At 37.6% G+C, this 27,151-nt stretch overlaps 1 protein-coding gene and 1 pseudogene across 2 annotated transcripts in view; one reads left to right on the top strand and one right to left on the bottom strand.

Moving 5' to 3' along the window:
- The window catches only part of NAALADL2 (N-acetylated alpha-linked acidic dipeptidase like 2), a 1,193,283-nt gene that overhangs the window by 478,479 nt on the left and 687,653 nt on the right, over window positions 1-27,151 (bottom strand). The window lies entirely within an intron of this gene.
- On the top strand, window positions 24-14,730 carry LOC116753113 (annotated as a pseudogene).

Raw genomic sequence — 27,151 nt, 5'->3', positions numbered from 1 at the left:
GGGGGATTTTCATGCGGCTCACCATGGTTGCAGACCCCGAACTACAATTCTCTGTTGATTCCAGATTAAAGCCACCTTTGCTGGAGAAATATCTAGCAGTCTATTTATTCCGTTCAACATTGTGGTGGCAGATACAGGGGCCAGAAGGGACTCCCAAAGGCTCCAGCATTGGTGAGTAAACAGCCACAGTTGAGCCCACTGTCCTTGCTGCTTTTCTTGCTGATCCTGGAGTTTGAAGGTATGTCTTTTTCCTGGATCCAAGCTCCTGCCCTCTTTGCAGGTGAAGCTGTCCAGGTTTTACCTGGGGTCTATTTTAAGTTTTTGTATTTCTGGTTAAGTCCTTGTTCTCTATGCAAGTACTAATTTGGCACTTTGGCCTGATTTTGAGATAAGACTGATTCAGTGAAAGCTGGCTGAAAACACATTCAGCCCATTTCTTCAGAAACAGGGGCTGCTTCACTGAAACTGTGCTCGTTTTCCAGCCTTCTGTGCATTCCTCTGGAATAGGGTATTCCCTGGAAACTCCCTGAAAAGTCATCAGCGTGGATCCTCCAAGACAAAACTGTTTCCTTAGAATTGGCTGGTATAGCTTACAAGCTGTTTGAACTGAGTTGTCTGAGCTGTCAGCTGTTTGAAAATTGTTCTTTTACTCTAGAGAAAAAATTCCAGGAAGTGAGATCCCAGTTATTTAAATACTTTGAGGGAGCTCCCATTACAGGGAGCCTGGCCGATTTTATGTTTAAAGACTATGATCCTTCCTCATGTGTATTTCCAGTTAAATGGGCCAACCTGACCAAAGGCAATTTAGAATACCAACGACCATTATGAAGAAATTTTGAAATCCCCAAATTCAGTTTTCTTAAAATCAAACTGGACAATAACAGCTCAAAGTTTTCCCGAATTATGCGGAATACTTATTTCAATTTGTATGGGGTTGGCCAAAATGTTTGTTCGGTTAATGAATACGTTGTTCAATAAAGTTGTTGGTGAAAATGAAAAAGTCTTTTATTTTTACTTAAAACTGAATGAACTTTTTGGCCAGCCCAATATTTTGAGGATCTCCAACATTATCAGGAATCTAAAATGACCTCTCATCCAAAAAACATTTTAAGATTGACTGAGTCAAAGCAAGATAAAATGGCTCCCAAAGCCTCAGGATCCTCTTCCTCAGCTACTTTGTCTCAGGCTCCTCCGTTGGCACCATCCTCTGTCTCTCCCTTGGCTCCTCATGGCCAGACTCTACCTCTGGTTCCACCTTCCTCCTTCCCTTCTACACCTCCTCTATATCCTCAGTTCCCCAATACAAATTCCGTCACCAAACCTCCGCTGTTCTCTACCCACTCCCTTTTCCTTTGAAACTGCCAGAACCTGTCTCTTTAAAATTAAGCCTTCTGAGGATCCAGAGGCTAAAACCCTAATTTCTTATTTTCCCTGGACTAAATCTGAACTGCCAGCCATTGTCAAAGATTTTCCTAAAGTAACTGAAGATCCTCATAAATTTGCTGAGGAATTTAATATATTCATTCAAACTTATCAAACTTGTTTCTCTGACTTATATCAGCTAGTTTATATGCCTGTTGGTAAAGGCCAGGCCTAGCATTGAATGAATATGACTAATTGGGAAAATCCTAAAAGGTCTCTAGGATTACAGCTGTTGGGATGAACTGCTAACTCTTGTATAAGCAGACTCAAGTAAGCACTAGGTGACTTCATTGAGCAAGTCCTAGGGCTTTTCCAAAGCCTGTTGGCTGGAACAAAATGCAGCCTGGCACACCAAAATCTTATTAATCTGTTCATAACTATTACAATCAATTTAAGATTTTAAAATAAAATTCTGGAAGACAGTAGGAGTGGGTAGTGCAGCACCTGGGGCCTGGCAACAGAGGGGAGCCGTGACCACCCCGAGACCAGAAGGGGCAGGGGAGGGAAGTTCCTGAATGCAGAGGACCCCAAAAGGGGCTGTCAGAAGACACCACCGCCATCACTTGTTGTGTTTTCCTCACTGCGCTTATCACTATTTAAATTGAAACTGTTCGGTTATTTATTTATGCGTTTTTATTCTAACTCCCATTCCTGGAATCACCCCCAGGACAGCAGGGCCTCTGTCTGTTTGCTCAACACTTCATCTCCAGGGCCTAGATAGACCTTGGTACATGGTAGGTGCCCAGTAAATATTCATGCCTGGTGCATTTAAGCACTCAATAAATATGTGTTGAATCAAAATATAAATAAATAAATAAAATAAAATTCTGATCCTCCTTCAGGTGTAGATCACAGCAGTGTAGCTTTTAACTCTATGCTTATTAATAGGCTGAACTGAATCTTTCCCTTCAAGTAAAAAGGGCCAGAATGTAATCGGAAACTATGTCCACTCTAGATTTAGTTAATCTGGCAAACCAGCTTCCTTATACTCTAGACAAGTCACCCTCAAGGAAGACCACCAAAATTCTTAAACGTCAACTGTAACAAACAAAGGCACATAAACAAAACCAGAATCCTCCTAGTTTCTGTTATTATTACAAATAAACAGGACTTCGGAGATATGATTATTACAAATTCAAGCACTACGTGCCTTCGGCCTTCTAACGAGCCTTTCCAATGTTTTCCCAATTCTTTTTTTTTTTTTTGCGGCCTCTCCCGTTGCGGAGCACAGGATCCAGACGCACAGGCTCAGCGGCCATGGCTCACCGGCCCAGCTGCTCCGCGGCATGTGGGATCTTCCCGGACCAGGGCACGAACCCGTGTCCCCTACATCGGCAGGCAGACTCTCAACCACTGCGCCACCAGGGAAGCCCCCCAATTCTTGATGACAGAGCTCCGAGGAACTACAGGGACTCTTCCTAATCCTTCCTCTTAATCAGTTTAGACAAACATTTCTCCAAATTGGGGATGAATCTCTGCCAGTCCTAATTGACGATGGAGCCATACTCTCAATACTCAACTCCACTACTATAAAGCAGCCCCTGCCTCAGAGTACTATAGCAGGTCAAATAGTGGGGATCTCTAATGAACCTCAAGAGGTGTCTGTCTCTGAACCTATTGCATTTTGTTTAGGACCTTTGAGAGATAAACACCCATTTCTCCTTTGTTCCTCTGTCCCATACATATATTAGGCCAGACTTCTTAGAAAAGTATCATGCCAGAACTTCTTTCTCTCAACAGGGGGAAATAATTCTAGAATTCGACAGTAGTCATCAATGTAACCAACCAGATGAATTAAATAATCCTCTGACAACTTTTATTTGTTCCATCTCTCACAGTACTAGAAATGATTCTCAAAACACTGATTATTTGTCCCTATTGAATCAGTTACCACCTTCCTTATGGGTAAAATCTCCAAATGATGTTGGCAAAATTCACAGTGTACCTCCCATCAAGATTCATATAGACCCCTTAAAATCTCTTCTGATAATTAATTAATATCCTATAAGTAAAGAAGCCCTTCAAGGCATTAAGCCCACCGTAGAAGATTACAAGGCTTAATAATCCTTTGTACTATCACCTGTAACACTCACAGTTTACCAGTGAGAAAACCTAAGGGCTGAGAGTGAAGGTTCGTCTACCACCTCTGAGCAATAAAAAACATTGTTATCCCTGACACCCTGTTGTCCCTAACCCTCATTCATTACTAGTTACTAACATCTATTCCCACCAGAAGTAAATTCTTTACTGTAATTGTATTATGCAGCACATTCTTTCGTATTCCAGTTGATGAAGGTAGCCAATACCTTTTTGCCTTCACTTGGGAAGAAAAACAATTTACCTGGACAGTAACACTGTAGAGTTTTACTGAGAATCCCTCTAATTTCTTATAAATCCTGAAGGCTGATCTGGATGATATGACGTTCCTTAGAGGGTCTACTTTGGTGTAATATGTGGATGATTTGCTTCTTTGATCTCCTTCTCAAGCCTCCTCACAGAAAGACAGAATCCACTTGCTAAAGCTTTTAGCCTTAAAGGGACATAAGGTCCCCAAAGAAAAATTGCAGTTTTCCCAATCCCAGATTTAATATTTAGGGCACCTGATATCAAAACAAGGGCTACATCTAGATCCAGATAGACTTCGTGTCCTATGTTTCCCAAAACTAAGCACCGATTGGGAGGTTTTCTCAGGTTAGTTGGTTACTGCCAAAACTGAATTCCAATTTTTTTATGGCCAAACCTCTGTATGTTTTACTAAATAACAAACAACCAACCCAATTCAATGGAAAGTACCAAATGACATAGCCAAGGAGGTATTAAAGGAAAGTGTGAAGAACCCACCTGCCCCTGGGCATCCTAATTCTTAGATTCACTTTTTTCTTGTTTGTACATGAAAAGGAAGGGAATACCCTTGGGCTGCTACCCAAAAACATGGGGACCAACATCAACCCATAGGGTATTATAGCCAACAAATGGACTCTGTGGAATGAAGATACCCTCCTTGCCTTAAAGCCATTACAGCCACTGTTTTTATTTGGTTAAGGCCACTGACAAAATCACTGTGTGATCCCCTTCAATCATTTTTATACCTCACACGGTAGAAGTCCTCCTGAATTCTCGTCACATTCAATATTTATCAGCCAGCCATGTCACCTCCTAGTAAGTCCTTCTGTTAACTGCTCCTCATATAACTCTTTTACATGGTAGTAACCTTAATCCTGCTACTCTCCTCCACTGCATTATCAACAAAGTCCCTCAGGACTGTTTAACACTGACAGATCACCTCCTGATTCCTCATCATGATCTACAGGAAATTTCTTTGGGTAATGCTGACTTCTCATGGTTCACTGGTCATTCTTATTTAAAAATTGACAGTGGCAAATATTGTGCTGGGTATACTATTACAACTCCTTTTTATGTTATTGAGGCAGCACCTTTACCTAAGGCTACTGCAGCCCAACAGGCTGAGTTATATGCTCTTACATGGCCTTGGATTTTAGCCACGGGCAAAACTGCTAATATTTATACTGATACTAGGTATGCTTTTGAAGTAGTTCATGATTTGTGGATGTCATGGAAGCAATGTGGCTGCCTTATTTCCAGTATAAATAACATTTAAAATGGCTTCTATGTTCAGGAATTATTGGATGCAATACTTTACCTGCTGCTTTAGCTATTATTAAGATTCCCAGGCGTTCTAAACTTGACTCACCAGAAGCTAAGGGAAATCACCTTGCTGACATTTCCACAAGGAATGCTGTTGTTAAAGGGACCAACAGCAGCCAAAACCTCTGTCATGGTCCAAAGGGATATTTCCCCAAATGATAACTTAGAAAAATTGGCTAGAGAAAACTCAGAATTGGACTTAGGAAAGGAAAAATCAAGATTGGAAATTTGACAGTTGTTGGTTTGATAAAAAGAGAAAGCTCTGGGGCTTCCCTGGTGGCGCAGTGGTTGAGAGTCCGCCTGCCGATGCAGGGGACATGGGTTCGTGCCCCGGTCTGGGAAGATCCCACATGCTGCAGAGCGGCTGTGCCCGTGAGCCATGGCCACTGAGCCTGCGCGTCTGGAGCCTGTGCTCCGCAACGGGAGAGGCCACAACAGCGAGAGGCCCGCGTACCCAAAAAAAAAGAGAGAGAAAGCTCTGGTTTGAACCAAATAATAACCTAGTCCTACCAGAGACTATAAAATTCTCACTCCTCAACACTCTACATTCATTAAACCATTGTTCTCCTGACAAGACAACAGAATTCATGAATCAATATTAGTAGGAAAACATTAGCAAGGCCACAAAAAATGCCTATTTCATGTGTCCCACTTGTCTGAGGTACAACCTCAGGAAGCCTGTTGATACTGCTATCAAATATTTTAAACCGCCTAATGGACCATTAGAGACCTGGGAAATGAATTTCACAGAACCTCCTCCGTCTTATGAATATAAATATGTTTTAGCAATGGTCTGGTATGTTTTCACACTAGAATGAAATAGTCTACTGCCCCTTCTTTGGCAAAACTCTTTTTGGAAAGACCACCTCTCAAACTTCATAGTGATTAAGGAACCCATTTTACTGACCAGGTGTTTTGACAAGCCTGTACTGTTTGGTCAGTTTACAACACTTTTACTGATTTAGAAGAATGTACTAACAGCATTAGTAAGACTCAGCTCAATCCGTAGAAACCCTTGAAATACCTTGGGCAAAAGCACTGCCATTGGCCTTCCTAAATCTAAGATTCACCGCTTTTGGAACTCGTAAACTCTCACCCTTTGAGACAGTCACAGGATGCCCAATGCATTTGGATTTTGCTTCTTTTGGCCCACAACTGATACAAGGAAGTATACTCCAATACTGCAAAGGCCTAGTTGCTCTATTAAAAATAACTATGTTTTGGTAAAGCGATCTTTTCACAGCGAGCTCTTGGGAGATGAAAACTTTAAGCATCACACCTTGCAACCTGAAAATTTCATCTACTGGAAAAGCTATCTCCTGAAGAACCCTCAACAACCTTGCTGGACAGTCCCATATTGGGTACTGCTAACCAACCCTTGTACTGCCAAACTCCAGAGAACAGACTGTTGGATTCACATGATAAACCTAAAGAAACACCAAATCCTGACTGGAACTTCACTTCATCTGGTGACCTGAAAATAAAGATTTCCTGCAATTGAAGCAGATGACATCTGATAAGACAGCTTTTCTAAGATACTGAGACGAGGCCTGTTAGAAGTTTGTCACCAAAACTTTGATAAAGATATAACGCTTCAGATGAACTCCAATGTCTATGATGTTGATAACATATAGGACTTTAGATAAAAAGTACCTAAAAGTTCTCCCTCCTACCCCTCCTCATTACTTGAATGTCATCTTAGTAGGTTTCTAATGTTTACTTTCCCTCCAACATGAGACACTACACCCAGGATAGGTCCTTCCCTGACATCAAGGGACAAAAAGCCACTGAAACCAAAAAACCTGACTTTTGATGAGTGATGCTATCAGAGAAAGTTCTCAATCAAAAGGGGAAAATGTAAAAAAATCAGCAGCAGCAGCAGCAGCGGCAACCTCAATTAAGGAGGGTCAGGAGTGAGGAAAAGGGGAGCTCTCATGCCATATGATGACAGCAGAGCCCAACAGGAAGAAGAAAGACTCCTCTTCTTTCCTGGCAAGGACTCAGCCAATGGAAAGCCAGGACTCTTTTTTTTTTTTTTTTTTTACTATACCTCCCAACTTCATTTTCCTCCCCATAAAAGTGTTCTCCTTCCCTTGCCATGAAGGGACATGCACGTGGCTCACCATGGTTGCAGACTCTGAAGTACAATTCTCTGTTGATCTTGAACAAACCCATTTTTTCTGGAGAAATATCTGGCAGTCAATTTATTTCAGGTCAATATATATGATCAGGTGATGCATTCTTTCGCTGAGCAAATATTCGTTGATTCATTAGAAGCAGCAACATGTAGTAGCCAAAAGCAGTGTATTCTGGAGTCAGACTACCTGGGTTCAATTACAGACTCTACCACTTAGAAGCCATGCCATTTTGGGCAAGTTTCTTAACCTCTCTAGACCACAATTTCCTCATTTATAAAATGAGGTTGATGACTGAACTTACCTCACAGGGCTGTTGTGATGATTAAAAGGGTAAATATATGTGAAACATTTAAAGATGCTTGGTACATTGTTAGCATTCAGTAGATTTTTTATTGCTATTATTCATACAATTAATTTGACAAATATTTATTGAGTATGTAGTATGATCCAGGTACTGTGGTAAGCATGGGATTATGTGGTTGCCACATACAAGGCCCTGTATTAAGCTCTATGAGGAATAAACAGTTCAGAAAATGACTCTGCCTTAGTATGTATATTAGTTATCTATTGCTGTATAGCTTAAACAGCAAATCTCTCATTTCTGCTTATTTACATGTATGAACTATAAAAGCAGTGAATTCTACTAATTAATGCTCTCCAGTTCTTTCTCAATAATCAACTAGCAATAATTTTTACCACTATGACTATGGTAGTAATTCTGGTTCTGTCAGAATTATACTGTGTGGTTCATATTGTCTTGGCTGCTTCTTGCCTCAAGGCCCTTTTAATTAATCAGATATTCTTTTTTTTTTTTTTTTTTTGTGGTACGCGGGCCTCTCACTGTTGTGGCCTCTCCCATTGCGGAGCACAGGCTCCGGACGCGCAGGCTCAGCGGCCATGGCTCACGGGCCCAGCCACTCCGCGGCATGTGGGATCTTCCCGGACTGGGGCACGAACCCGTGTCACCTGCATCGGCAGGCGGACTCTCAACCACTGCGCCACCAGGGAAGTCCTAATCAGATATTCTTACTTTTTGCTTATGTAGGGAAGCAAAATTTGCCACCCCAAAATATACCTCTTTGGCATAAGGATTAATTTAGGGTGATTATTCTTAAGAAACAGAAGACTCGGGAAGTTTGTCTTGTTGCCCCCTTAATTGCCTGAGAAAATTTAGAGAAAGGGCTTGTTCCTGGAATAGAGCTCTCACCAGAGGTATTTGCAAATCATCAGGGCTAGGAGTGGTAGGGGAAACTTGGCAGGGTCTACAGATCAGGGTCCACTCTGTGTCCCAGTGTCTACGCAGGGTCCAGCGAACATTTGTTTACCAAATATTTGTGTTTCTGTCTCCATGTGAATTGCCTTCCTCCCCTCTCTGAAGTTCTAAACCACTACCCCCAGCATCTTCTTTTGTCTTTAGCTGAAAATGGTATTTAAGGTGAGGATTTTGGCCATTTTATCGATTTACTCAGTTTTCCTGGGTCTCCCATGTATATATGCTATTATCAACTGTTTGATTTTCTCCTGTTAATCTGTCTCATATCAATTTAATTCTTAGACAAGCTAGAAAGGCTTATAAAAGAAGAGAAAAAATTTCTTCCTCCTCAGCACCTATGTATTTTGGTAGTAGCTGAGCAATGCAGTCACTTTTTCCTCTCCTGCTTGAGTGCACTGTGGCTGTATTTATGCTCTCTGAGAGCTTGTCTCTGACTAAGGAATTCTCTCCATGATATCACCAACCGCATTCTTCTTTCTACTATAAATGGCAAATAGTCCTATTCTTTGTATTCTCTTAGTTACTATAATGATAATTTTATGTTTTGAATGTGAGTTGGTAAAAGGCCTTTGTTGGTGTCCTCAAGTCTCCTAATTTTACTGAAGACATTGATTTTGTCTTCATTTGAGCAGTTGTCCTGGAATTTTACATTAGAAAATTTGAAGAGTACCCTCAATCTGGGAAGATGCTTTGTTTCCTTGATTAATCTAACTGCATCATTATAAGTTAGGTTTTGTTTCTTTGGTTCTTCCATTAACAAAAGTGTGAGTGGAGATGTATCCTTCAGCCTTACACTTTGTACAAAAATAAAGTTTTAAATCATGCATTGCTGATTAATAGGAATTATTCATACTCCCACTGCTAAATTATAGTCCCTACCAATTTGTTTGTACAATGACACATCATTGTTATCATCAGGTTTATTTTCCATAGGAAATTAAACATAAGCAGGAAATGCAGTGTTCCTTTTTCTCATTATGTAAAAGGAAAAAAAAAAATGAGCCTCTCAGGCTTCATCTGGGTCATTGTTGAACAGACCATGGCCAAGAACAGAATCTAGTGTCACACCAAGTCACATATCTTCATAACCAGGAGGACATTTTGACTGTGGTCACTGAATGACCATTCACTAATCTGATTAATCTGTCAAGCTCTAAGCTCCTATTTCATAATCTTACTTTTGAGTCTATTAAGAGAAAACATTGATGTGTACAAATAGATCACATTAGTATAAATGAAGGCCCCCCCAAATCAACTTTTATTCAAAAGCATAAGAAAAAGAAAACACAAAAAGGAAAAAAAGATGTTACTGAGAAATGTCACTCAAATTACCTCAGTTTGCTAGTAAATTTGATTCTTGCTTTATCTACCTTAAAACGTAAATAAATCCTCAATACTAGATTCCTTTTTGAAATCATACACATATTTATATTCTGTATTCATTTCTGACTTCAGCCATAAAAGATATAAGATAGTTTATATCTATAATGCAAATATATGTTATCTATTATGTAGAATTTATTTACTATAATTTCTTTAAATAGAGTTCCTTATGATTATTTATATAATATTAAATGGCATAAAAGATACATAAGCAACTCCTCCATAAAACAGGTTCACATCATCTTCTGAATTAAAAAAAAACAGTCACTAAACCAGCTTTGGTAGTCATTCGCAAAGTAATACAATTCCATATCTATATCATACCTTGTAAATGGATCTTAATAGATATGAACATGTAGCTTCAATATGCCATAGAAAACTTTACTGACCCTATGACAGGTGTGAAACTTTGTGATATTTCATTCTTATAAAAATTTTACTGTAGAAAATGTCAATGTATAAACAGGTAAAAAGAACAGGACAATAAAACTCCAGGCAGCCATCACCCGGCTTTAAAAACTCACCAGTTTGGGGGCGTTCTCTTTTTCATCTACACCCCACCTAACAGGATTATTTTGAAGTAAATCCCACATATTCTTTTACTTCAGTTTAAATATTTCATGGTATGTATCATTAAATAGAAAGACTTTTTCTATATTATATCTGCAGTACTATTATGCCACTATGAAAAATTTAAGATTATCCCTAATATCAATTTGTTTTTTTCTTAACTGTTATTTTAATTCAGTCAGAATCATGGAGTCCATTTAGGCCCACACATTGCATTGGGCTGATAGATCATTTGTCTCTTTCATCTTATAGGTAGCCCTCCCTCTCTTAATTCCCTATGATTTATTTTTGAAGAATCTGGTCATTTGTTTTGTAGAGTTTTTCATAGTATGGATCTTGCTGCTTCCATCCTCATGGTATCATTTAAAATACTTGCTTCTGTAACCTGATAGTTAAATCCAGAGTCCTGATTGGGTTAGATTCAGAGTTTTTACAAGTACACTTCACAGATGTAGAATTCCATCATGAGGCACATAACGTCTGTTTCTCTCGATTCCTCTTTTCCTCTCACTCTTATTAATGTCCACTGTTGCTTAGTGCCTAGATTCATTATCTCATTGGGGGATTACAAAATCGTAATATTTTAATTCTATCATTCTTTCTTCATGTATTAGCTAGAATACTTCTACAAAGAAAAAGTGTTCCTGTGGCACAATGTTTTATAGGAAAGTTAGGTCAAATGCTTAAGTATTTCTTCTATTTACCCATATTCAGACTGATGAGTTGGTTCTCTAGCAACCTCTGATGGTCCCCAACAGATTTAGATTTTAGTATCACTATGCATTCAAGGATTATTTCACTTTTGAATATGTGAAACTCATTCAAATTTAGTTATCTTAGAATAAAAATAAATAAACCAAGACCATAAGATATGGTTGAAAAAGATAATAAAAGAATAAAATTAAAATTCTAGAAGATTTGACCAATACACTGAACGTATAGTTTGTGCTAAAAAGCAGACATTGGGCTTCCCTGGTGGTGCAGTGGTTGGGAGTCCACCTGCCGATGCAGGGGATGCGGGTTTGTGCTCCGGTCCGGGAGGATCCCACATGCCGCGGAGCGGCTGGGCCCGTGAGCCATGGCCGCTGAGCCTGCGCGTCCAGAGCCTGTGCTCCGCAATGGGAGAGGCCACGACAGTGGGAAGTCCGCAAGCGCCCCCCCCCCAAAAAAAAGCAGACATTCCCCAGTTTTTAGAAAGCTAATAGTACTAATAAATGGGCAATAAGGTGGAATAATATAATCCCACTAAGTTTTATTTCCAAAGATCTACAATGTTTTGTCTTCTTACTATGTGCCAACATCTATGCCAGTTTGTGTGATTTACCCTGCAGAATACTCACAACTTTATAAGGAATAGATTATTACTAACACTTACACTTGAGAATATCTAGCCTTGTTAGAAAGGCTGAATGATGCTTAATATTATACTTATGCCCTGTTTAACCTTGGGTTCCTGAAATCCCTAGGGGATCTGTGAATGGCTCCAGGAGATCCACCATCCTTCTGAATTTATCTGTGTGCACGCACATTTTTCTAGAGGGACTCCGTATAATTTTAAGCAAATTTTGAAAGGAAACCATAATCTCCCAAAAGTCAAGAATCAAAGCAATACCTGGGTTGATCAACAAGAGTTTGATGAAGACATTGAGAAATGAGAATCTAGTTGATTTTATTTGTGCAAACATTCCACATATCTACCTGATATTAGAGGCAGTAGCTAGCCACCTTCCTTTGGGTATATTTTTCTAATATGCATGACTTTATATCTAAAAACTTACAGAACCTCAAATGTATCTTCTAGCCAAGTTGGAAGATGTTTTTCTGATGCCAAATAAGACTTAGTCATAGACATTGCTAGATGTTATGTAATCTAGACTTGAAGTCCCAGTAGGTATGCATCTGTTAATGCCTTGAAATACAAAAATCTGTTGCATTTAATTATAAAACAAATTCTTAAAATTGTTTCAGAAAATAAAGATCTCTAAGGAAAATGTCATCATTAGATAAAATATAAAGATGTCAAATAAACACCATTCACTTTAATATATGCACTTGACAAGAATACCAGGCATAAACATAAGACTGATTTCTCCCACCATCCCTAACAATGAACTGCATGATAGACACTCAAGTCTGCTGGTGATTTTCTCACATAACTTTTTTACATTACTCATATCAACTTTAGTCAGTTTCAACAATATTATTGGTGCTATCTGAACTGTTTTTCAATGAATTGGCCATTTTTTAGTTTAACTCTGTGTCCTTCATCCTACACCCTACTTCTAATTGTTAGAAATAAATCACAATATCAGATATTTGCTACTGATAAAATTTCAAAGGTACACTCAATGCCAACTTATTGACAGTTTTAGTACTGTATTCGAAGTACAGATCATTCTTTTACTAACACACAAACCCACAACCCTTTTTGCCCTGATAGGTATTCTATTTCATTTCTGCTTAATGGTACTTTTTATCACTCTGTTCATTACGATAAACATCCTGGAACCACTAAAATGAAACACACTAAATGAAATGCTGTGGGGGACAGATTACCAATATTTCTAATTAAAGATACTGTTGACCATAAGCTAATTAGAGTAAGCAACATTTTAGGCATGATACAGAAACTATAAAAATATAAATTACTAGGATTAAAGATAGTGTGTTAGTAGAAACTATCAGGCTATATAAGGTATGTTTACATTGAATTAAAGATAATATTGGGCTGGATTCGTTTCACTGGAATTTTATTTTATTTTTTTAGTTATCTAATTCCTGGAAAAGACCACACTTGGCAGAGTCAATAGTTAGATCCAAGAAGGAATAGACATTGCATCCACAAACCTCACCCCTCTTTTTTTCCCCTTTACCTCTGTAAGTTAAATGGAGAATTGAAATATTATCTCATTGATACAAGAAACGTTTAAACCTTCACTTAAATGACTCAAGTGAAGATTTTTATTTTTTCCTGCTTGAATGAATCTATTTTGTTTTTGATGGAGATGTCATTGCTAATGTCCAGGGTGAGGGGTAATATAAGCAAATGAATGCTCACCTTTTTACATTTTTCTAGACAATAACTGAATAAATGTTTCCTATTTTAACTAAATGTAATTCTAGAATATATTAAGTCTTAGTCTGGAAACCAAAAGTTAACCCTTTGGAAAACAGAAGGATGGAAGAAGGGCAATTCTGACCATAGAGGTCAGGTCAAAGAACAGGCCTTGTTTGTCAGGGGCATACTCTGTGACATCAAACACTAGCTCCAGGGAAGAGAAAAAATATTTCCTACAAGACACTAGGAAGAATATGTTTGTCTAAAGCTAAAATCAGAAGTCTTTAACTGAATTCTAAAGCAGAATGAAACATTTGAGATATAACAGTAAACTCAGAACTATATAGAAATATTTTCATTTTCAAAATAAGAAAACCAATAAATGCAGAAAACTGTTCTAATGAAACCACTATTAAGCTTCATAGAACAAAAGTATATTTAAAGTTGGTGGAATAAAGATTTTCAAAGATTACTATGAATGAAAGAATTATTGAAAGAAAGGTAATATGTTGAATTCTCGAGACAGGTAGCACAGTATTACTAAGGGCAATGTACTAAACCACATGAAACAAATAAGAAGAAGTATTAGTGACTGTCTGCATTTAGGTAACCAAAAAATTAATTACCTAAGTATGGGAGAGGGGAATCAAGGTTGGACAATAGTTCAGTTAAAGGGGAAAGAAGGGCGGAGCCATAGCAAGAAGCCGGAAGCAGCCACGGCCTCTGCTCAGGAGACCCGGCGGGCGTTAAAGCTCTTGTGGCATTATCCTTCACTGGGGCTATTGGGCTGACTTTTCTTATGCTGGGATGTGCCTTAGAGAATTACGGTGTTTACTGACCCTTGTTTGTCCTGATATTCCACGTCATCTCTCCCATCCCCTATTTTACTGCCAAACGAGCAACATATGACGCCGATGCAACAAGTAGTGCCTGTCGGGAACTGTCTTATTTTTTCACTACCGGAAGGGTTGTTTCTGCCTTTGGATTTCCTTTTATTCTTGCTCAGGCGCCTGTGATCAAATGGGGAGCCTGTGGCCTGGTGCTGTCAGGCAATGCAGTGGTTTTCCTTACAATTCAAGGTTTTTTTCCTTGTATTTGGAAGAGGAGATGATTTTAGCTGGGAGCAGTGGTAGCACGTGCTTTATTCTGAAAAAATGCATTTAATTTCTTAGAATTCATACTGTATGTATATGTGTGCACATGTGGCCTTTTACTATGAAATTTAAAATGCTGTTTTTTCATACCTTTGTAATCATATTCACTTTAAGGAGGACTACATGGGGAAAAGGTTAGTTTTATTCCCAGCCAGTAGATCTCTCCATTTACTCAAGTTGAATTATGTTATTTGTTTAGCTGTTCATAGAGTCCTGGTGCTCTCAGAAAATATGTTAACACAGTCTCGTAGACAGTTGCTCACTCAGTGTGCTGCATCTCCACCTTTTCCCTGGGGATGTGCTTGAGTGGATACATAGCGCTGGGGCTGTCTCAGCTCTGCCCAGGACTTCCAAGATATACCTGTGGCCCAGAGACACAGAGGCAGCTCCCTCTTTATGTTGCAGACTCTTGCTTCTCCAAGTGTGGTCCATAGACCAAGAGCATCAGCATCTCGAAGCGTGGTCCATAGGAGCTTATTACAAATGCAGAGTCTGAGGCCCCACCCTCAACCTAATACATTCTGATGAGATCCCAAGTGAATCGCATGCACATTAAAGCCTGAGAAGTGCTGTCATGAAGGAAGAAGCATTGCCTTCCCCTTGGCTGAACCCCTTAGCCTCTCTGGGCATTAGCTGCTTGTAAAAACTGTTTCCCCTGCCCCTCATGTTGAGGCCTACTTCAGACTATCCTTGGTATTTGTGAAATGTCCAAACCTATAATTTATAGCCTGTTCCTCAAATTTGTGAAGTGTTCTCAGTAGGGAACAGCTATGGCTTCACATTGTCTGAAAGGCAGTGGCTGCCTTCACAGTGCTGGGGGGACGAATCCCCCAATGGGAGGCAGGGGAGGGAGGCTGGGCTGGAACTGGCCCCTGTTTTAGCAGGATGGGGAAGAATGGATAAGTAACGCTGTTTAATTTCCCTTCATGACACTTCTCCCCAGCTCCTTCCCTATGCTGCTCCCCACACACCCTCACCAGCCCCTCCAGCCCCCCAAACACACACACTCCCAGCAGTTCTGATTTGCCCTAACTTCTTCATGGTTCGGCTTCTCCTTCCTATAGAGACGTGGAGCCAAGTAAGCAAGCAGAGGGTGAGCTGCTTTATCTTATTTACATGCGATATACTTATTGTGTTTCAGGCCCTGTAGGACTTAAAAAAAAAAAAATATATATATATATATATATATATATATATATATATATGACACTTTATGCCACTTTTAAATGAGTCATTGAGAATTCATGTCATGCTGGGTCCTGTAATCGTAGGTTTTCTAGATCAACTTTTTGTCCAAGACCTATCGAGAAAGGGAAATATGGGAACTAGAACCACGTGTAGAATATAAGCAATGATTTTAAAGCATTGTTAATGTGTGATAACTGACATACATTGAAAACACTGAAATCTTGAAGTTTGTAACTCCTTCATATTCTGTAATGATGCTGGGATCAGAAGACAAGAGTAATACCTAAAAGGATAATGTGCAAAGTGATATTTTAGCCTTGTGCATGATTTTATGTTTTCAGTGTACTATGTACGTATAGAACTGTTAAAGTTGTTATTTCCAATATTTATATTAGAAAAATTATATAGACACTATAATTTTAACAAGCATTTTTAATAACACTTGCACTTACTGTATTGTAATAAATTTCACTTTTAACAGAAAAGAAAAGTTTAATTTTAAAAGTTTTTATTCTGATGTCACCTTGCTTAAAAGGTAACAAAAATATGAAAATTGCTTGGTGTTCTGAAATGTGCGATTGTGAGCAATAATCTACCCTGCATGAGAATAATAGCAATAAGTTGTAAGATACCATTTTGAATGTGTAGTTGGCTTGTAATAGCTTTTCTTTTCCTAAGATGGAGATACTGTTTAATTTATACTACCTTTTGCAAAAGTGCCCTTGTTGCTTATACACATTTAAATAACCAAGGTAGCCTTAATGTGTAGCCTTAAAGCATTGCCTCTTGATTGTATTTCCAGAATGATATAAAGTACTTGCATATAGAATATTTGTAGTTATTCCCTACTAATGGAATGGTTTATCAAAGTGATAGATTATTGGATTTTCTATATGTCTGAAACAGAGGCGTTTATTCTATAGCACCTAAGTATCATTAAAGTAATAAATGTCAGTAGGGAAAATAAATAAATAAAGGGGAAAGAAAATAAGCACTCTATGGATTATAGCTTCCGTCAGTGGGGAGGTGGTTAACACCAAGTGAATTATGGGAGTCTGAACAAGGGTGTTGATGGTTTCTCTTCACTCCTCCAGCTTAACTACTTTCAGGTTATTACCCTTGATATTTTTACATTAATATAAAATAAATTTTTTAAATGATAGTAATGGATTTAGTTGAGAGGAGCTTCATGTTAAGCACTCCAGTTTATTGCAATTAATTAAAAATTAACTTGTTTGATTTTGTATTACTTATTTCAGTTGATAATCTCTTAAAGTAGCACATCTACTTATTACACATATACATTATTTTTTATGCATTACAAAAGATAACCTAGTTTTCTTTTGGCAATGATCGCAGAGAAGTTAAAGTTTAACTCGACAAAATCATTACTGTTATAAAAAGGGAAGCATTTGGTCTAATCAGAAGATTTTACAGAAAATGAATATTTATTTCACAAATTCATCTCGATATATGCTGCATGGCAAAACAAAATTAAGTCAACAAACTTATAACTTCCTAGGTACAAAACACTTTGAGAGCTACATTATAGTTAAAAAGAACTATTGGAAGTTAATTCTTCATGGGTCTCACACTTCTGTGTATCTTGTAAGCAGAAGCACTGACTGCCTTTGTTCTGGGCTATCATTTCAAGAATGTTTTATATAGTAAACAGACATGGAAAACAGAAACAGTATCTTTCTCTCAAGTTTAATGTTCCTCTTGGGTAACATAATGCATTGTGTGTGCTGATGTCACTTGTCCCTCTTCATGTCACCCTGAACAAACTGGAGACTGGGGAAGAGGCAAAGGAAAATGCTGATATTCTGGCTATTGCTATTGTGGTAATAGAGTTCTTTGTCTCTGACTGAGAAGGCCTGTGTCTTCTGCCAGCAACCATGAAACTGTGGCAGGCTTATTTGTTAGCTGGAAAGTAAGGTAGAATCCCAGACCCTTCACAGCTCTCAGGAACATATAAAACAGAACTGCTGCCTTTAAAAGGGGGTTAATCTACTTAGGGAGAATACTGATGGAATAAATCAGAGCATACATATAAAAAATAAAACATTTAATAGCACATAAAATTTGATCAAAAACAGAGGAAATATTAATTTGAATGTGATCTTCTGAATAAATTAATGTTAAAACTTTTAATTCTAAGATGATTTACTTATAGTAGTGATTCCTTAACTCAGTTATATAAATCTTTGGAAAGCTACTTATAGTGAAAGGCTACCGTCAAATGTACAGTCTTCTAATTAAAAAAAAAAAAAAGAAGTCCATATTTTCTGAAACCACCCCCAAGAGAAGATAATATTTACATAATTAACCATAGCTTCTTACAAATACCTCTCCCAGGGCTGCTGGTATTTAAAATTCCACAAATTGAAAGCCATTTTCCATTAAAAAATAATAACCTTAGAAGACTATAATAAGAAAGATCAATAATAACAAGTGTTGGCCTGGAGAAATTGGAATCATCGTATACTGCTGGTGGCAATGTAAAATTGCGCAGCCAGTTTGGAAAACAGTTTGAATGTTCTTCAAAAAGTTCAAACATAAAATTGTTTTCATATGATCTAGCAATTCTACTCCTAGTTATATATCCAAGAGAATTCAAAGCATGTATCCACACACAAAAAGACTTCTACATAAATGTTAATATTAGCATTATTCATAATAGCCAAAAAGCAGGAAAAAAGTCTATCAATTAATGAATGGATAAACCAAATATGGGATGTACACATAATGGGAAATTATTTGGCAATAAAAAGGAATAAAATACTGATACATGCTACCACATGTAACAATGAAGCTTGAGAATATTATACTAAGTGAAAGAAACCAGTCACAAAAGACAACATATTGTATAGATATTATTCTATTTATACATGCATTATATTGTATTGCACTATTCCATTTATATGAAATGCCCAGAATAGAGAAATCCATAGAATCAGGAAGTAAATTAGTAGTTGCAAGGTAGCCTTCCCTGGTCCCTTTCCTAAAAAGTGGGTTAGTCTCTTCCTAAGTGACTCATAGCCTCTATATTTATCTTTATTGTGTATTTTCTACATGGTGCTACAAATGCCTTTAAGCAATTTGAGTACTGAGATTGTTTCATGTTATGCTGCTGAATCTTCAGTATTTAAAACCATTCATTCATTCAACACATAGTTTTGAGCAGCTACTATATGCCAAGCAATAAGGACACAGCATAAACAAATCAAGATTTCTGCTTTGCGGAATTTATATTCTAACAGGATACATAGTAAATTCTCAACAAGGATTTGTTTAATAGAAGAATGAATGTGAAAAATATTTTTTTTAATTTTAGAATCAACTGACAATCCATAAAACAATGACTACATTTACAATAAAATGCTAAATGGGAGTGAATTTTGTCTTTCTGAGTTTATACTTCTCAGGGTCTAACGGATTCAATAATAATTTTGACCAACACATGGATGTCAACCCTCTTACTAAATTTATTCCATCACACAGTATTAAAAGCATCATTCTAGATTTAATTAATCCCATTCACAAATAGTGATAAGAAGCATTCAAGCCATTAAAATGAAAGTGATAACCCAGAGGCAAAATAAAAACTACTTGGATTATCTGCATAATTAAACTTACATTACCTCTAAAATAACAAAACACGTAGAGGGTGCGTTCAGTACTTAGTTATAAAGTAATCTAGTTAGGGACTTAAAAACATCCTATTAAAATTAATTATAGCACTAACTGATTTAATGCAATATGTAAAAAACACAATTGTTTCAGCACTTATGGCATAATGATGCTTTAACTACAGTGAGTGAAGCCAACATATATACACAATTCATTAAGTGCATTTTGTTAACTTGAAGGTAGTCATGATTAGCCATCTCTTATGTAGTAAAATAAGATTAGCATATTGGAATTATCAATTTTATTTTTCTGTAATCTGCTAAGATTGGGAATTCGATTAAATAAACTATATGTCTCTTTTAAATCTACAATCTGTGATTCTATAAATTCAGTTGAGCTATTCTGACCTATATGTTTTCACGTTTTAGAAGTACATATTTTTTTAGGTTAGCATTTTTAGCACTTCCTTCTGCAGACCACTATTGTCCTACAAAAATATTAAAAACTGGTTTATAGTGGGGAGAAGGGGAAGTCAAAGAAATTTGGGTAATATTAGATTTAAAAAGTTAAAGTCGTTAATTTATTGAATGATTTCTCAGATCCTCATCATCTGACAGATTCTCAAGTAGGGGAGAAGAGAGTATCCCGTTCAAATATAGGATCCCTTTTGTTTTTCTTTCTTTTAAACATACCGATAGGCTTTCCACAAAACTCACTTTGGGGGGGCTTCCCTGGTGGCACAGTGGTTAAGAATCCACCTGCCACGGGCTTCCCTGGTGGCGCAGTGGTTGAGAGTCCGCCTGCCGATGTAGGGGACACGGGTTCGTGCCCCGGTCCGGGAAGATCCCACATGCCGCGGAGCGGCTGGGCCCGTGAGCCATGGCTGCTGAGCCTGCGCGTCCGGAGCCTGTGCTCCGCAGCGGGAGAGGCCACAACAGTGAGAGGCCCGCGTACCGCAAAAAAAAAAAAAAAAAAAGAATCCACCTGCCAATGCAGGGAACATGGGTTCGATCCCTGTTTCAGGAAGATCCCACATGCTGTGGAGCAACAAAGCCCATGCACCACAACTACTGAGCCTGTACTCTACAGCCCGCAAGCACAACTACTGAGACCGCATGCCACAACTACTGAAGCCCGCATGCCTAGAGCCCGTTCTCCGCAACGAGAAGCCACCGCAGTGAGAAGCCCATGCATCACAACGAAGAATAGCCCCTGTTTGCTGCAACTAGAGAAAGCCAGCAAGCAGAAACGAGGACCCAACGCAGCCAAAAATTAATTAATTAATTAAAAAAAAAAAAACCTCACTTTGGTACATTACTGATTTATCTGAAAGTTTTCTACGTAGAAAATATTGAACATAAGTCTTATAATACTTATTCTTTTTAGACTATAATAGATTTAAGGTTCAACAGGTGCGGTTTTATGATTTAGACAAGAGTCGCAAACCTTTCTGTAGAGGCCAGAGAGTAAGTATTTTTGTTGGACATATGGTCTCTGTTATGACTACTCAACTCATTTGTATCATGAAAGTAGCCATAGACATTAAGTAAATGAATGGGTATAGTTATGTTAGAATAAAACTTATTTTCAAAAACAAGAAGTGGGACATACTTTGCCAATCTCTGTTTTAAACAATGGAAATTGATTCCAAAATAAAAGTTTAAATCTGTTGTAAGAAACTACATTAAGCTACCTGTTGACAGCTAAGAATAAATTAATTATGGTTCTATTTAATTCAGATTTCTGGCCTTAAAATATCCTTTTAAATCAATCAATCTTAATATTATGTGTTTTGCTCAAAAAGTGGTACTTTCTTATAAACATAGGTCATTGTGTTGTTGGACTACTGGTCTTTTCTGAATTCAGTAAAGAACAGGAGAACAGATGGCGACGTTTTATATTAAATGTTAATATATTCCAACTTTGATGTACACTAGGTTCAAGAGTTCCCATTATGTTCCCAAACATCATATTAAAAAAAAAAAAAGATTCCTGTCTACAAATGTTTATTTCACAAGCAAGAGGATTTTTGCCTTAGACCACCTGGCATGTGTGTACTCTTCAAACCCTTCACTTCTTAAAGATGTATGAAATAATGTCATATTGTTTCATGAACCATTTGAAAAGATTTATTCACATTTTATTTCATTTATTTATCTATTTTTATCTAGGACTCTTTCCTTGAACCATTTTCAGCTCTTATCCAAACAGCATGCTTTTATCCTGGAAGGTAGAAAAATATAACAGTACTTCAGTTCTCTAAGGCGCTCCCCTCCTGTGGTACTGATAAGAGCTGCTACTGAAAGCATTTAAGATTCTGTATCAAAGATAGGACAAGACACAGCAGTTAGTCCAAGAGAAGGGCAAGGAGCAGTATGGTAGTAAGCGGGTTAATAGGAAAACTAGGGCACTGAGGAGGATCATCCTTCAAAATAGAGCAATCTCATCACACTGACAGGTGCCACCAAAATTCTTACAACTGGGCTGTTGCTGGCAGTACTCACTGCCATCTCACTGTCCCAAATCTGTGGTCACCTGTTGCTCCACAAATGAGATAGATGTTAAACAGAAACTTACACTCTGCTATTCTTTGAACCTTATTCACACTAAATTTTACAAATCAATTATATGCTATGACAAAAAAAGGAAGTTATTAATTTCTAACCATTTAAACCAGACCATTTATATTTTTGCAAGCTCTTATTCAAGAGAAGCAAAACACTGCATATACTACTTACAGCTCTAGAATATTACCCTTACAGATATTCAGTAAACAAATATACTGAGAAATGAAAATGTATTTTCTATTAAACAGAGTACTTAAAAAATGATTAAACTAATAGTTGACTCTATGGTTTGTTTAAGTGCTTTATATGCTAAGAACCAATTGTCAGGAATGTTTGAGTTATATATGATGAAATTTCAAGGTGATGGTTTCATTGCAACGAGCATTGTTTTTTGGTCAGCAAGGGTCCTGATATAAAATAACAACTACTGATAAAAATAAATGTTCCACATACACTGCAGTTATGAAACTTGGTCCACTAGAATTATTCTCCCTTCACCAGGCCGTGGATGTGATGTGACTGCTTTGGTAGGATACCATTCTATTTTTTAAAATAAACTTCTTGATATCAAGTTAAAAAAATTATTATTAAAAATTGATGTATTTGTTTTAGAAGAAGATTGCTATGAATCAACTCAAATATAGTCTTTTTGAAATTTAAACATTCACATACTTGAGAAATTATTAGATGAAAAAATATTTTTAGAAAAATTGTTAAAATGCTAAATCTATTTGTTACTAAACTTATGTATATGGAAGAAATATATCTTCCACTTGTCTGCTGTTTCCTCTCCAACTAAAATTTGAATTGTCAAATAAAACTAAAATAATTGTGCTGCATAAGAAACAACTATAAACATATTAATGTTTTAAATCACTACCTGGGAAAAGAACTTCATCAACAAAATTACTTTAAGAATGCATAAGAAAAAATTTATTCCACCCTATAATTATGGGAAGCTACCTGCTACTGCTGGAGGGTCTCCTGCAGAGGCAGGGGGTCACTCTGTCTCATGGTGAGGACAAGGAAACTGGCAGCAGAAGTGCTGGGAAGTACTCCTTGGCGTGACCCCTCCCAGAGTCCCCATTAGCCCCAACAAAGAGCCCGGGTAGGCTCCAGTGTTGGGTGCCTAAGGCCAAAAATCCAACAGAGAGGGGACCCAGCCCCACCCATTAGCAGACAAGCGGATTAAAGTTTTACTGAGCTCTGCCCACCAGAGCAACAGCCAGCTCTACCCACCAATAGTCCCTCCCATCAGGAAACTTCCACAAATCTCTTAGATAGCTTCATCCACCAGAGGGCAGACAGCAGAAGCAAGAAGAACTATAATTCTGCAGCTTGTGGAACAAAAACCACATTCACAGAAAGACAGACAAAATGAAAAGTCACAGGACTATGTACCAGATGAAGGAATAAGATGAAACCCCAGAAAAACAACTAAATGAAGTGGAGAAAGGCAACCTTCCAGAAAAAGAATTCAGAATAATGATAGTGAAGATGATCCAGGACCTCGGAAAAAGAATGGAGGCAAAGATCTAGAAGATACAAGAAATGTTTAACAAAAATCTAGAAGAATTAAAGAACAAACAGAGAGAGATGAACAATACAATAACTGAAATGAAAAATACACTAGAAGAAATCAATAGCAGAATAACTGAGGCAGAAGAACGGATAAGTGACCTGGAAGACAGAATGGTGGAATTCACTGCCATGGAACAGAATAAAGAAAAAAGAATGAAAAGAAATGAAGACAGGCTCTGGGGCAACATTAAATGCAACAACATTCTCATTACAGGGGTCCCAGAAGGAGAAGAGAGACAGAAAGGACTTGAGAAAATATTTGAAGAGATTATAGTTGAAAACTTCCCTAACATGTGAAAGGAAATACCCACCCAAGTCCACGAAGCAGAGAAAATCCAGATAGGATAAACCAAAGGAGAAACACGCCAAGACACATAGTAATCAAACTGGCAAAAATTAAAGACAAAGAAAAATTATTGAAAGCAGCAAGGGAAAAATGACAAATGACATACAAGGGAACTCCCATAAGGCTAACAGCTGATTTCTCAGTAGAAACTCTACAAGCCAGAAGGGAGTGGCATGATATACTTAAAGTGATGAAAGGGAAGAAACTACAACCAAGATTACTCTACCCAGCAAGGATCTCATTCAGATTCAATGGAGAAATCAAAATCTGTACAGACAAAAAGAAGCTAAGAGATTCAGCACCACCAAACCAGCCCTACAACAAATGCTAAAGAAACTTCTCTAAGTGAGAACCACAAGAGAAGAAAAGGACCTACAAAAAAAAACCCAAAAACAATTAAGAAAAGGGTAACAGGAACATACATATGGATAATTACCTTAAACGTGATTGGATTAAATGCTCCCACCAGAAGACAGAGGCTTGCTGAATGGATACAAAAACAAGCCCCATATATATGCTGTCTACAAGAGACTGACTTCAGACCTAGGGACACATACACACTGAAAGTGAGGGATGGAAAAAGATACTCCATGAAAACGGAAATCAAATGGAAGCTGGAGTACCAATACTCATGTCAGGGCAGAAATTGAGAGACAGATGTACAGAACAAACGTATGGACACCAAGCGGGGAAAGCAGCTGGGGGTGGGGGGGTGGTATGATGAACTGGGAGATTGGGATTGACATGTATACACTGATGTGTATAAAATGGATGACTAATAAGAACATGATGTATAAAAAAATAAGTAAAATTAAATTTTAAAATTCAAAAAAAAAAAAAGAAAAATATAACAACAAAAAACCAAACAACCTGATTCAACATTAACAAAAGGCTTGAACAGATATTTGTCCAAAGAAGAGATACAAAGGGCCAATAAGCACATGAAAAGATGCTCAACTTCACCAATCATTAGGGAAATGCAAATCAAAACTGCAACGAGATACCACCTTATACCCATTAGGATGGCTACCATCAAAAAAATAGAATATGAGTGTTTGCAAGGACATGGAGAAATTGGGACCCTGGCGTACTACTGGTGGAAACTGGTACAGTCAGTTTGGAAAACAGTATGGTGTTTCCTCAAGTAATTAAAGATAGAATTACTATATGATCCAGCAATTCCGCTTCTGCAGATATACCCCAAAAAAGTGAAAGTAGGATCTCAAAAAGATATTTGTACACCCATGTTCATAGCAGCACTATTCATAATAACTAAACCATGGAAGCAACTCAAGTGTCCATCAGTGGATGAACGGATAAGCAAAATGTGGATATACATGCAATGGAATATTTTTCAGTCTTAAAAAGGAAGGAGATTCTGCAGTATGTTTATAACATGGATGAACCTTGGGGACATTATGCTAAATGAAATTAGCCAGTCAGAAAAAGATACATACTGTATGATCCCACTTATATGAGGTACTTAGAATAGTCAAAATCATAAAGACAGAAAGTAGACTGGTGGTTACCAGGGGCTGGGGGCAAGGAATAACGGGGAGTTATTGTTTAATGGGTATAGGGCTTCAGTTTCACAAGACGAAAACAGTTATGGGGATGAACAGAGGTGATTTTTGCAAAACGATGTGAATGTATTTGATACCGCTGAACTGAACACTTAAAAAATGGTTAAGATGGAAAAAAAATTGTTTATCATGAAATATATCAAATACAAAGTATAAATAAGATATATATGTATAAAAAAACTATAATGAGTACACAAATATTAGAATTTTAAAATAAAGACTGAAGATAGAAGTGTTTCAATGATGTGGGGCAAGGAGACTACCAAACATTACTGGTGGGAGTGTAATATGGTTTAACCACTGTGAAAATCAGATTGACATTTTCTCATAAAGTTAAACATACACTTACTATAGGACCCAGCAATTCTACTCCTAAGTGTTTGCTAAGGAGAAAGAAAACCTGTGTTTACGAAAAGACTTGTATATGAACATTCACCTCAGGTTGATTCAAAATAGCCCCAAAGTGGAAAAAATCAAAATGCCAATCAGTTGGAGGATAGATAAGCAAACAATGGTTTGCGTGCATAATGAAATATATTGAGCAATAATCAGAAATGAATTAATGATACACACATCAATGCAAATAAATTTTAAAACCAAGCTGTGCGAAAGATGCCAGGCATGAAAGAATATATATGATCCTGTTTTTATGAGGTTTCTAGAGTAGACAAAATAAATTTATAATAACGGAAATTTGACCAGTAGCTTCCTTGGACAGGTGGTGATGGAACTGACAGGAAAAGGGCATGAGAGAACTTTTTGAGGTGATGGAAATATTCTATATCTTGTTTGTAGTGGTGGTTACACAATTGTGCACATTTGCCAAAGCTCAACAAATTTCACATTTATAATGGGTGCTTTTTATCATATGTAAATGACACCTCAATAAAGTTGATTAAAATGTTAAGTATGGGATAGGGTAATCCTAGCTTTGGTTCATTCCATGTGAAAAATTTCAGCTGGATTTGCCTGGCTGCATGTTCAAATTGAGCTAGTTACTGAAAAAGATTTCTAAATGTGAGGCTGCCTGAATAGAAATGCAGCAACTACAGGACAAGAGTTAGTATCGCCATGGTCTGACCCCAAGTGTCATATTATGTCCAACTCTGTGTGCTGTACTTTAAGAAGGCACTCCACACTTTGGGAAATGGTGATGTTTTTCATGAGGGATCTCAAAAAGAATGTTCAAAGTAGTTGGAATTGCTTCTAGCTTGAGAGAGAGAAGAAAGAACTTGGGATCTTGCAGATGTTCTAGGATACTTAAAGGTTAATGTGGTAGAGACTGCGTGACGTTATATTGATTTTCCTCTCTCCTTTATTAACAGAATCTCAATTTCATTGGGTATGACAGTGTGCCCAGGTATAAAAATTCTTTTCTCAGTCATTTTAGCTAAGACCAATGAGACTTAAGCAAAAATTGTTGGGCAGAACTTTAAAGACTGTTGAAAGATCAGGCAGACTTTGTGGATGTGAGTATTTCCTCCCCTTCTGTCCACATGGAGCACTGAAGTTATGGCTGTAACCTTAGCCTCCTTCAGCAACCAAGAAGAAAAGGCAGAGACTTTGGGTCTATTACCTTTGAAACACTG

The sequence above is a fragment of the Phocoena sinus genome, chromosome 4 (genome assembly GCF_008692025.1).
Source record: "Phocoena sinus isolate mPhoSin1 chromosome 4, mPhoSin1.pri, whole genome shotgun sequence".
Taxonomy (NCBI): domain Eukaryota; kingdom Metazoa; phylum Chordata; class Mammalia; order Artiodactyla; family Phocoenidae; genus Phocoena; species Phocoena sinus.
The sequence above is the reverse complement of the archived record's forward strand: the minus strand, read 5'-3'. Positions and strand labels throughout refer to the sequence as shown.